The sequence below is a fragment of the Trichosurus vulpecula genome, chromosome 3 (genome assembly GCF_011100635.1).
Source record: "Trichosurus vulpecula isolate mTriVul1 chromosome 3, mTriVul1.pri, whole genome shotgun sequence".
NCBI lineage: Eukaryota > Metazoa > Chordata > Mammalia > Diprotodontia > Phalangeridae > Trichosurus > Trichosurus vulpecula.
The window spans coordinates 62,108,128-62,114,720 of NC_050575.1; the positions used below are offsets into that span (position 1 = coordinate 62,108,128).

Consider the following 6,593-nt stretch of genomic DNA (forward strand, 5'->3'; position numbering starts at 1 on the left):
CCAAAACCCACCAGCATAAATGTGAGTTTCACCATTTCCCCCCATTAAAAAAGCCACCCACAATGACCAGGACTCTCCCTCCTTACATCCAAATAGTATTGCCTGTATTACAAACTGGGTCAGTTTTTCATTTTGCTGCAAAGAAACATAGTTAGTAGAACAGCTGTGTCATTGACCAAAGATCTATGTGACTTTTATTAATCAGGCCAGCCTGAGGGTTTATTTTTTTAAATACAAGTTTTTCTCTTCTCATACCTTCTTTTTTTTGGGGTGGGGGGGGAAGTGCCTCTTTTAAGTCTGATGTGGGTGAGAGAAGACAGCAGCAACTAGAATTTTGTGAATAATTTAATCAAGACACCCATCTCTGGATGCTTGCTTTAGACTGGTGCCAATATCTTTCCACACTACGAACCTCCCCCTTGCCCCACACATCAAAATGACTTTCCCTCAATCCACCTTATTTTGTTCTCACCTGAGCTCACTCTTAAAAAAATAAGCTTCAGGTTAATACCAAGTTTTCTTCAGTGTGATACAGGAGGGGTGGGACATGGGGCTGAGGGAGAAGGAAAAGGAGGCAGCTACTTAAAACAGAGTTCAAACTGGAGCCAGGAGGTAGCTACTAGTTTTTGTCTAACAGGAGACTCCCATGGACTAGAGCTCAGCATTAGCATCAGTGCTCCCAGAGTTGGGAGTGATCTCCAGGCTGGTGCCTGCATGGGAACAGCTGCAGTTGTCTTCCAATGAGGTGACACTGGAGCCAAAGGCTGTGTGGGATCTCATGTGGCAAGTCGAGCTAACAGAAGGCATGTATCCCATCACCTGGATAGAGTACTTGAAAGCCTCTGTGAGCTTGGCAGGCTGAGAAATTTGCAGCAGGCCTCCGTAGTCCATCATCTTTAGAAGTGTGGTCTTGGTTGGATCCAGTTTAGAGTTGCACTCCACCACAGTATCCACTGCAGGTGAATTGTCTTCAACCTAACCTCTAACAATGCAGGGCACTGTATGGTTACAGCACTGGTTTTGGGGAGAGGATGCTTAATTTCTAGATTCTGATGATGTTGTAGGCATTGATGAAGAGATGGAGATTGCTTGAGTTCATGTCATTGATGATATGATGGTGGTAGGTGTGAACCACCTCTATATTGTTCTTCATTTCTTCCTTCCCAAACAGATGAGACACCACCATATCTGGAAGAGCTTGGGCCCACCCAGAGATCTTGATCGCTTCCCAATCCATCCACCATTTAGTGCAGGGGTTCACATTGATGAAGACAAGTCCTTCCACCATTTCTCAGTGGTTCAGAGCAAATCAAGTTAAGATGTAGACACAAGCTCTGGTTCCCATTCCAATCATGCTTTTAAGTCTTAACTGGTGGAGAATTTCAGGAATAATTTCAACCAGTTGATCCATAGAGGGAGACGTACCCCACAGGAGAGGATGCTGCTCTATCCTGTTGCCCAGGAGCATCCACGTGGCATAGGGCAACATGCTGGGTGAACGCCTTCATGTCCTCTGAATTGAAGAGAGGATTATAGCAGGTTGTGTGGTTCATGCCAATATCATGATTTGTGAGGGTGAAAGGACAATTCTCCTTTGGGGTTACAATATGGTGGCATGGACCAAGCCATGTAAAGTCTCAATGTCCTGCTCCTTTATATTGAACTCTTGCAAGAGGCCAGTGATGGTCTCTTCTCTCTCCATCAGAGGCTTGACCTCTGCAAGGTCCACATCCTAGAGGTCCTTTGACATGGTCATAAACTGTGACTGGGGAGATGAGCCATGAGGATTCAAGCGAAGCTGCTCAGCCACTCCCTAGACTCATATCCAACTAGGGAACTCAGAACCTGAAAGCATGGGTGAGCAGAATAAGTGTGCTGGCAGACCGTGAGGTTTGTTCATCTATTTTTAGTAGTATGGCCAAATCATCGAACTGTCCTTTCTGTTTTGTTAATGTAAGAATTTACAGAAATAGATTTTCCTCTAAGTACTACTTTGGCTGCATCCTATACATTTTAGTATGCTGTCTTATTGTTGTCATTCTCTTTAATGAAATTATTGTTTCTATGATTTGTTCTCTGACCCACTTTTTCTTTAGTATTAGATTATTTAGTTTCAAATTAATTTTTACTCGCTTTCCACTGCACTTTCTTGAATGTAATTTTTATTGTATTATGAACCAAAAGGAATATATTTCATATTTCTGCCTTTCTACATTTGATTTAGAGGTTTTATGCCCTAATACATCGTCAATTTCTGTATAGGTGCCATGTACTGCTGAGAAAAAAGGTTTATTCCTTTCTGTTCCCATTTAGGTTTCTCCAAAGGCTTGTCATATCTAACTTTTCTAATGTTCTAGTCACCTCCTTAGTTTCTTTCTTGTTTCTTTATTGGTTGGATTTATTGAGTTCTGAGAGGTAACTATATACTAGTATAGTTTTGCTGTCTATTTCTTACTGTAACACTTAACGTCTCCTTTAAGAATTTGGATGCTGTATCATTTGGTGCATATATCTTTAGTATTGGTATTACTTTATTGTCTATGGTACTTTTAGTAAAATGTACCTTCATTCCTTATTTCTTTTAGTTAGGTCTATTTTTGTTTTTGCTTTGTCTGAGATCAGGATTGCTGCCCCTACTTTTTTTTTTTTTTACTTCAGCTGAAATAAAATAGAGTCTGTTACATTCTGTTACCTTTATTATCTGTTTGTCTCTCTGCTCCTAGTGTGTTTCTTGTAAACAACATATTGTAAGATTCTGGTTTTTGATCCACTCTGCTATCCACTTCCATTTTATCAGGGAATTTATCCCATTCACATTCACAGTTATGATTACTAACCATATATTTCCCTCCATTCTATTTTTCCTTCTGTTTGTTCTCTCTCTCCTTTTACCCTTTGCCTCCTCACAAGTGTTTTGCTTGTCTAACACCTCTTCTGATTTGCCCTCTCTTTTCTCAGTCCCCCCACCCACTTTACCTGCCAAGTAGGATAGATTTCTATATTTAACTGACTGTGCATATTATCCCATCTTTGAGCCAATACTGATGAGAGTAAGGTTCAAGTGATGCCCATAGCCCACCATCCCATGTTCCCCTCCATTGTAATAGGTTTTTTCACACCATTTCATGTGAAATAACTTATCCCATTCTTCCTCTCTCCTCCTTCTTCACCCAGTATACTCTTCTTTCTCATCCTTTAAATATTTTTATGTCATTCCCTCAAATCAACCTTATACCTGTACCCTCTGCATATGTGTAGTCCTTCCAGCTGTACCATTAGTGATACAATTTTTAAGAATTAAAGTGTAATCTTTCCATGTAGGGATGTAAATAGTGTGATGCTGTTGAATCTCTTATGTTTTCCCTTTTTACATGTTTATGCTTCTCTTGGGTCTTAATATTGGAGATCACTTTTTGGTTTAATTCTGGTCTTCTTATGAAAGCTTGAAATCTTTACATTTCACTGATGTATTATGCTTAGTTTCACCAGGTGAGTGACTCTGGGTTGTAGTCCTAGCTCCTTCACCATCTGAAATATCATGTTCTATGACCACTGATACTTTAATGTCACAGCTGCTAAGTCCCATGTAATCTTGATTGTGGCTGCCTGATATTTGAATTGTTTCTTTCCAATCACTTGCAGTATTTTTTCCTTGACCTAATAGTTCTGAATTTTGGTCCTTGGAGTTTTTATTTTGGGGTTTCTTTCCTGAACTGATCAGTGGAACCTTTCAATGCCGCTTTTGCTCTCTGGTTCCAGGACATCAGGGCAATTTTCCTTGATAATTTCTTGAAAGATGATGTACAGGTTCTCCTTTTGATTATGGCTTTCTAGTAGTCCAATGATTCTGACATTGTTTCTCCTGGATCCATTTTCCAAGTCAGTTCTTTTCCCCATGAGGTATTTTACATTTTCTTCTATTTTTTCATCCTTTTGAATTTGTTTGATTAATTCTTTTCCCCACATTTCAATGTATTTATTTTAATTTTCAACATTCGCTTCCACAAAATCTTGAATTCCAAATTTTTTTCTCCATCTCTCCTCTCTCCTCACCCCATGATGGCATGCATTTTGATTACTCCTTCCTCCAATGTGCCTTCCCTTCTATCACTGCTCCCCCCTTCTCTTATCTCCTTCACCTTCTATTTTTCTGTAGGATAAGATAGATTTCTATACCCCATTGTCTATGCATCCTATTTCACAGTTTCCTGTAACAACAATTTTTAAAATTCATTTTTTAAAACTTCAAGTTCTAAATTCTTTCCCTTCCTCCCTTCACCACCCTCCCACCTTCACTGAGAGGATGTGCAGTTCAATATAGGTTATAGATGTGTAGTCATGTAAAATACTTCCATAATATTTATGTTGTGAAAGACTATCTATATTTCCATCTATCCTATCCCCCCATTTATTCTATCCTCTCCTTTGACCCTGTCTCTCCTCAAAAAGTGTTTGCTTCTGATTTCCTCTCGCCCATTCTTCCCTCCCTTCTATTCCCTTCCTGTCTTATACCCTTCTACCCTACTTTCCTGTAGAGTAAGGTAGATTTCCATACCCAACTGAGTGTGTATGTTATTCTTTCCTTAAGCCAAATCCCATGAGAATAATGTTCATTCATTCCCTCTCACCTCCCCCCTCTTCGTCTCTCCTGTAAAAGCTTGGTCTTGCCTCTTTTATGTGAGATAATTTACTCTATTCTACCTTTCCCTTTCTCCTTCTCCTAGTACATTCCTCTCACACCCCTTAATTTTAATTTTAGATATCATCCCTTCATATTCAACTCCTCATTCTGTGCCCTCTGTCTATATATATATATATTCCCCCCAACTACCCTAATAATGGGAAAGGTCTCATGAGTTACAAATATCATCTTTCCATATAGGAATGTAAAAAGTTAAACTTTAATAAGTTCCTTATGATTTCTCTTTCCTGTTTACCTTCTTCTCTTGCTCCTCTTGAGTACTGTATTTGAAAATCAATTTTTCTATTTAGCTTTGTATTATTCTCAAGAATGCATTAAATTCCTCTTTGTCATTGAAAATCAATTTCCTCACCTCCTTGTATACAATCAGTTTTGCTAGGTAGGTGATTCTTGGTTTAATCCTTGCTCCTTTCACCTACGGAGTGTCATATTCAAAACCCTCTTATCCCTTAATTTAGAAGCTGCTGAATCTTTGTTATCCTGAATATGTTTCCATAATACTTGAATTGCTTCTTTCTGGCTGCTGGCAATATTTTCTCCTTGAATTGGGAACTCTGGAATTTGGCTATAATATTCCTGGGAGTTTTCCTTTTGGCATCTCATTTAAGAGGTGATCAATGGATTCTTTCAATTTCTATTTTACTGCCTGGTTCTAGATTATCAGGGCAGTTTTAGTGGATAATTTCTTGAAAGATGATCTCTAGGCTCTTTTTTTTGATCATGGCTTTCAGGTAGTCCTAAGTTTTTAAATTATCTCTCCTGGATCTATTTTCCAGGTCAGTTTTTTTCACATCATCTGCTTTTTTATTCTTTTGTTTTTGTTTTTATAATTTCTTAATTTTTAATAGTCATTAGATTCCATTTTATCCATTCTAATTTTTTTGCTTTTGTTTTCTGTTTTTTTAATTTTTAAAATTTTAATTAATTTCTTTTTAGTTTAGAATGTTTAGTTCTACAAGCTTTTCAGTTTTAAATTTTGTCCCCCTCCCTCCCTTCTCCCTTCCCCAAGACAGCATACAATCTGATACAGGCTCTACATATACATTCATATTAAACATATTGTCACATTAGTCATGCTGTAAAGAAGAATTATAAGCAATGGAATGAATCATGAGAAAGAAGAAACAAAACAGAACAAAACCAAAAGGAGAGACACCAAATGGTATGCTTCAATCTGCATTCAGACTCCATAATTCTTTCTCTGGATGTGGATAGCATTTTCCATCATGAGCCTTTTGGAGTTGTCTTAGAAACTTGTATTGCTGAGAAGAGCCAAGTCTATCAAAGTTAGTCATTTCACAATGTGGCTCTTACTGTGTACAATGTTCTCTTGGTTCTGCTTCCTTCAGTCTGCATCAGTTCATGTAAATATTTCCAGGTTTTTCTGAAGTCCACCTGCTCATCATTTTTTATAGCGCAATAGTATTCCATTATATTCACATAACACAACTTGTTTAGCCATTCCCAAGTTGATGGGCATCACCTCAATCCCCAGTTCTTTGCCACCACAAAAAGAGCTGCTATAAATATTTTTGTATCTGTGGGTCTTTTCCCATTTTTCTGATGTCTTTGGGATACAGTCCTAGAAGTGGTATTGCTGGGTCAAAGGATATGCATATTTTATAGTCCTTTGGGCACAGTTCCAAATTGCTCTCCAAAATGGTTGGATCAGTTCACAACTCCACCAACAATGCATTAGTGCTCCTATTTTCCCACATTTTCTCCAGCATTTATAATTTTCCTTTTTCTTCATGTTAGCCAATCTGACAGGAGAGATGTGGCACCTAAGAGTAGTTTTGATTTGCATTTCTCTAATCAATTGTGTTTTAGAGCATTTTTTAAATATGACTATGGATATCTTTAATTTCTTCCTCTGAAAACTGCCTGTTCA

The 6,593-nt window shown here is 38.2% G+C and overlaps 1 pseudogene; it reads right to left on the reverse strand.

Moving 5' to 3' along the window:
• Nucleotides 1–630: 630 nt before the first annotated feature.
• On the reverse strand, nt 631–1,750 carry LOC118845045 (annotated as a pseudogene).
• Between the last annotated feature and the right edge of the window lie 4,843 nt (nt 1,751–6,593).